This window comes from Epinephelus moara, chromosome 5 (assembly GCF_006386435.1).
Source record: "Epinephelus moara isolate mb chromosome 5, YSFRI_EMoa_1.0, whole genome shotgun sequence".
In the NCBI taxonomy this organism is placed as follows: Eukaryota; Metazoa; Chordata; class Actinopteri; order Perciformes; family Serranidae; genus Epinephelus; species Epinephelus moara.
The window spans coordinates 2,446,908-2,453,721 of NC_065510.1; the positions used below are offsets into that span (position 1 = coordinate 2,446,908).

At 39.2% G+C, this 6,814-nt stretch overlaps 1 protein-coding gene across 1 annotated transcript in view; it reads right to left on the reverse strand.

The window, feature by feature from the left end:
• The window catches only part of LOC126389848 (E3 ubiquitin-protein ligase pellino homolog 1-like), a 22,989-nt gene extending 16,391 nt beyond the window's left edge, over positions 1-6,598 (reverse strand). Inside the window, exon 1 of the mRNA XM_050043796.1 lies at positions 6,390-6,598. The gene's annotated coding sequence lies outside the window, so the exon portion shown is untranslated. The remainder of the gene's footprint in view (positions 1-6,389) is intronic.
• Positions 6,599-6,814: the final 216 nt, after the last annotated feature.

A 6,814-nucleotide genomic window follows, 5' to 3' on the forward strand; every position in this document is an offset into this window, starting at 1 on the left:
CTTGTGCTAAAAACATTAGCATGTTGTATTTGTGGGGAAAATGTGTCCAGATAAAGACAAGTGTTTGTCTGTGAATGCTGCGAGTTATAGTGAAGCTGATTTGTGTACTTGTGTTTGAAACTGTCTCTATTAAGCCATGTTTAATGTGTGTTTAATGTGTGTTTTAAATCAACTAAACTTCACAGCACTTCACAGAAACCTCCGCCACTGACTCATGTTTTGGAGGTGTAACTGCAGAGTGACACAGACACACCACCGCACAAGTATTAATTCCGCAAGCAGCAAAAAGTTAGTAATGATATCATAAGCACTTAAGACATGTTATCTTTGGTTAATGGCCCTTTAATCGTCATTTACCAGCATGCCACAGTTATCTTTTCTGCTCCGTTACTCTGGTGGTAATAACAGCAGTATGAGGCGACTGTGGAAGGGTTGCACATATTTATTTCATTGTCTATTTATCCTTCTTTTGTTTGTTGCCCCTTATATTCTTCATACATACTTATATCTTTCAGATGTGTTGTTTTGTTACTTGTGCTTTATCATTTACCTTTTGTACACAATGACTTACTGACAGCTACTTTTACTGACAGTTAAAAAAAAAGAAATTGGTTTATCATATCGGCAGAAATTGGCCTGTTGACCGATTCCAATATTTCATTTTAAAGCCAATATCATATCCGCCGACACCTATGATGTGCTGATATTTACATGCATCCCTTCTTTGCATTTTTCTTTGTACCATGTGGTTTGTTCGTGTACTGCTGTTGTGACGTTTAAGCTTCTCACCTGGAAAAAATACAGTATCTTTCTATCTTGGTTTAGAGCTAGGTGTTGATCAGCTGAACTTGTATTTTAACCTCTGTGAGTCGGTGATTAATGATTAATTGTATTAATGACTCATCAGGAAATTATTTTATTTTTGTCTGCAGTAAAACCAGTGGCTGAAATCTTCCACACTGCAGTTCAGTGCTCCTCCAGACTGATGCTTCCCACCTCCTCTATCCCATTTCCTGTGGGGAAACCCTGCAGCCCTGTTGGAAATCTGCTGCACTCAGTGGGTGAAAGACATTTATAGGTCCACGTATCATGAAAAGAGCGCCTCACCCCTCCGTCAGCTTATTTCAGCGGCCATGAATACAGCCAGTGAACTGCAGCAGGACAGAGACCCATTCACTGCCTGTAACTGGACACCAGATAAAGAGGACGACTTCTAAAGTGACTTCACTCCTCCACAACAACCGCTCTTTTGTGCGTCCCTTTCCTCTCGTGACGGAGACGTAGCGTCCCCCCGCGTCTGACATCGAGGTGAATCACATGTCGCTCTGTTCACGCCGCGGCTCAAAGCTGATTTTATCCCTCACATGTGACTCAGATCTCATGGTTTCTGATCAACAACACAAAGCTGCATGGGGTCGAGGTTACACAACCTACTTTTGACTACAGTTTGCCGGCATCACCATGGCAACGGGTGATTCTTGACATCTTTCAAGTTAGCTCAAGTTATTTATTTATTTATTATCATATGCACAACAATTACAGGGCGGCAGTAGTTGGCAATAAAACTCGTAGATCTCATGATACTGGAATTTCTAACTTTGAATTTCTAACATTTTTATTAAAAGATTAATATAACAAGGCTATGACGTGAAAACAATGACTTGGTTAGTAGCAGAGAGCAGCAGAGTGACTGAATGAGAAGGCACAGCTGGTACCAGTGTATCAATACTGTGAGAAAATGAGTATTCAAATATCGTACCAATACATATTTTTGTACAACACTAATCTCAGGCTCCCTGCAACAATACTCTTTACATATGTATAAAAAGAAAATCATGCAAGTAAAAAATGAGAATCTACGACAGGGATACTCAACTTGTTTTGCTCAGGGGCCACTTCCCCCTGCACTTGATTTAATAGACAAGATCTCAAGATGGGGAAGGCGGCAGAGGGGAAGCAGTTTTGAACATGGCGGCAGGGGTATGAAGCAGTTGTTGCCCATGTGAACGTGCACAGATTTAAAATAGTGCAGATGTTAGAATATGGGGATAACATAAATATACATGCACCAAAGTATCTAATGACTGAGTTCATGTCTGTGTCTGTGTTGTAGGGCTGGGCGATGTGGAGAAAATCAAATATCACCATATTTTTAACCAAATACCTCGATATTGATATTGCGCTCCCTGAACCCATCGAGCTGAAAACTTCAACTCGGAGCGTTCAGGAAATTTCATCACATTACTGCAATACAGCCTTTAAAACCAGGAAAAAGACGACACTGACGATCACACAATATCCAAAATCTAAGACAATATCTAGTCTCATATCACAATACTGATATAATATTGATATATTTGCCCGTCCTGCTGTGTTGTTGATTTAATATATTAATCACAGAGTCTGCTCTCATGTTTTACCTTATTATTCTGGTGATTTTACGTTATCTATGTTATTATTGGTTTACATTCTCTTTCCACTGTCATCATAGCATACTGTAGTTTTCTTTCAAGTGTTGTATATTTCACCTAAGAATGCAGTGTTTAAAATATGTAAAATATATACTAATTAAATAATACTAAAAAATACATAATACTAATTTTTAGGCGATGACAGAGATCTGCACTCGACTGACTGCTTTCTTCTTCTGTTATGTTTCCCCTTTGTATCAGAACGTTCAATGCAACAGAGAAAATAACAGAAATCAGCTGTGGATGTTAAAGAACAGTCTGGGGTAACCACCACCTGATGTCTATTTAAAGGCAGCCTAAGTTTGTCTTCTGTGCTGGCTAACCTGACAGGTGCAGAGTGGCGGTGAATTTAAACTTGTGAATTATTTATCTAGAGAGGAAACAAACAACACAGTTCACAGTGGGGGACTGTACCGCGAGGCCAGATAACTGGGTTAGACCGCTATCTCTGGGCTCCACTCAGGTTTTCCGGTATCACAAAGCTGGTTTGCTTTTAACTGGGGTAGATCACCATGGTAACATACACGCCGTGGCTAACATGTCCAGGAGCAGGTTCACGTGAGAGGATATGATAAAATCATACCATCAGCCCAACTACTGACCAATCAGCTCATTGGAAAAACTGAGTCGTCATTCCTACAGGATCCTGATAAAAGAACTGACTTTACAAGTGACAATAAAGAGCAATGGATATTTTTACGAGAGGTCGACCGATTTATTGGTTTGGCAGATTAACTGGCAGAGGGCAACGCCTGCCGCCGGGTTTGTCTTCACACCAACCCTGAGGAGGAAATACCCCCCTCAGCCCACACACACACACACACACACACACACACACACACACACAAACTAACCCAGTTCTCAACGACAACAGACAGAGATAAAGACTGTGGCTGTGAGGTATCAGTGAGCAGCCTGTCAACCACATCAAACTGTCTCCAGAACAGGCGCAGTGTGGATGTGTGCGTTGGTTGGAGGGAGGTCAGAGACACAATACCGTCAGTGTGCACCAATAATTCAATTACAAGCAGATTAGGGCAATAGTCTGGTCTCATTACTGCTTCTAACTGAGTTTAAAACAGATTATTTCAGATGAATTAGAATCAAAATTAGGACACATGTAACCAGATTAACAGACAGCTCATTCATCAATCTTTGAATTAAAGCACAAAAGACGTAAAGCATCAGATCAAATCATTATAAAATCATTATAATTAAGTTTCGGAAATCTCTTAACAAGGCTGGGTGATGGTTCAATATAATAATCTGGTGGCTTAAAGGTCCGGTGTGCACGATTTAGGGGGGTATATTGGCAGAAGCAGACTATAATATAACACGTATATTTTCTTTATTGTATAATCACCTGAAAATACGAATCACTTCGTTTTTGTTACCTCAGAATGAGACGTTTATATCTACACAGGGAGCAGGTCCTTGTTTACAAAGATCCCCATGTTTCTACTTGGGATGTTCCTGGCGACTAATTTCCCTGTTGACTAAACGTAAATTTGAATTAAGACTAGTCGTCTAGTCTAAAAGAAAAAGGAAAACACTCAGAAAACAGTGACTGATGTGACTGACTAATGTTTCTGGTGCCGACTAGCGAGGGGGCGGACGTTTAATCGCTTAGACGTCTAATTACACGCATCCCTAGTTTCTACAGTAGCCCACAACTGACAAACCAAACCCCGGCTCCCCAGAGAGATATTCAGGTTTTTGCGTCGGCCATTGTAGTCAGCAGCCCCTCTGCAATGTGTTTTAATCACCTGATCCATTTGTTTTGGAGAGGAAACTTCTGTGGATAATTCAGCTCATGGCAAAGTCCTCCTAAACATCTGAATCTTCAGTTACCAGAGAAAAAAGCTGGGTGCTGGGCTAACAGCCTGGCTCTGTTATGCCAAAGTAAAAGACTAATTTGTAACTTGAAACTACTTTTTTCAGTCTCTTTACCGGTTTTAATCACCTAGTCCGTTTGTTTTGAAGAGGAAGAGACCTCTAGAATAATTCAGCTCCTGGTTAAAACCTCCTTAACAATGAGCACTGAAGGAATTCTAACCGGGAAAAGTTTAAGCTAGCTGATGTCTGTAACCCTCACCGCGAGATGCCACCAACCCCCCCGAATCTTACACACTGGACCTTTAAAGTTATCAATAGTGCATCAATAACTCAAGGTCTTTAACATAAGGTTGATTATCTTATCTATTCTTTTTTTTTTTTTTTTAATATTTGTCGTGCTGTGACTTGTGTCAAATTCAGATTATTTCCATATCACAGCGATTCCCACAAGAAATGGTTTAATCGAGGCTGTAAATAACCCAAATCCCAATGCATCGTATGGTAGATAACGGCCTAAACAATAGGTACATTATATGTGATGTGTTTTTCTGTGAAAAAAGTTTCTCTGTTCCTTTTCGTAGAGGGCTAATGCTATATTTCATAAAGTAAAATAGGTGGTGATACGAACTTCCACCCTTTCGCCCAGCTTTAGGTCGAACATGACAGCTTGAACTGTGACCATCACTTCTGGTCACCCTCTGCTTCAGCGCTGCTTTAATCCACCCACACTAAACTTTCTCCGGGTTTTGGGTCAACATATGCGTGTGGAGAAGAGGGTTGACGACGTGTCTGTAAGCTTTAAATGTGAGCGGACAGTTGGACAAAAAGGGCCAACTTTCAAGTTTTACATGGGGAACAAAAGCAGCGTCTGTGGGGACAGATGCTCTGGTAGGATGGTGCATGTTAATCAGTTTGTGTGGCCTGAACAAAAGAGGCCAGCTGGGCCACAAAGAGCCGGACAGACCGGCGTGACAACCACAACCGCTGCTGGAGCCCTGCGTAGGACTACATAATACATATACGTACACTATGGTGAAACGCATGTGTACGTGGAGTTGTAATTATAAATGCTAAAAAAGGCAACTTAAAATTCAGACTTATAAACTAATTATATGGAGAAACACAAACATCATGAAGTACAGGAGTATTTTTGGATAACATACTGCATATACCTACACTATGGCAAAAAGTATGTAGAATAATATTTATGATCACTCTGTGAAAAAGGCAACTTAAAATTCAGACTAGAAACATTATAGAGTGTAGGAGTATTAAAGGACTACATACTATAGTATATATAGTATGGCAAAAAGTTTACATGCATGGGGTGACATTTATTACCCTTTTAAAAGACAGCTAACTTAAAATTCAGACTGATAAAGTCCATATACACAAATGTAAAAACATCATAGAGTAAAGGAGTACTTTGGTCATAGTGTATATATGTAGCATGTGATGCCAAAGTACCTAGAGAAGTGTATGTCATAACTCTTTAGTGGTTAAATTGGTAATTTAAAATCAGACGTCAGTACCACACGCGTTTGAAGAAAATATAAAAACAATACAGTGTATAGGAGTATTATAGTGCCACTTGAAGAGACAAAGAAAAAAATTTAAAGATTGAACATATATCATTATAATTACATTATATAAGTCACTATAAGAGTATTTAAGTGACGCCTATGGTTGTTATTATTATATAATAAATAAATAATAAAAAAATACCCAAATATCAACATAAAAAACTCCACCATGAAACATCATGACTTTAACGTAGGAACATTAGCATTACTGGATATTTCTGAGAGAGACACAACCTTTATTCGCTATTTATAACTTTTAATTATGGATTTCTATATTAAAAAGCATGTGGACATACTTGTTATTAGTATTTAAACGTTATAAGTTACAGCAGTTAGCTAGTTAACGTTAACGTGTATGATTTTTGGTCGGTTCAAGAAAAGAACTCATAAAGTTGCTAATTCGTCAGCTAACTAGCTCGTTAATTAGCACTTAGCATAGTTAGCAGCTGTTAACGTTAGTAAGAATGAATATAAACTACTTTTTAAACAACAAACTTACCGAAGTTACCGGTCGTCCTAAAGCATTTTCTGTTCCCGGATGTGTCCGTTCCGGTTACCGACGGTGTTAACTGTTTCTGAGCAGTTAGCTGAGTTAGCTAGTTAAATGTAACCCGGGCACTTTAACGTGTCCTCTAGTCGGTAGTTGACTCGTTACATTAAATAAAAAGTCAGTGAGATTCGGCTCCGTCTGCTCCGCGCTGACACCAACTGAACTGCATCCGGAACCCGAGCCTTCAAAGTAAACTGCACCTATTTCCGGTGTACATTTCAAAATAAGACCAACAAATTCAGAACTCGTATTTCAAAGGTGAAATAATGTGTAGTGTTAGGTGATGTAGCGAGAATGACGAACATTAAACTGGTAATAAAAATATAATAAGCAGTTGTCGGTAACAGAATTTAATTTAATTTAATTTAATCTTA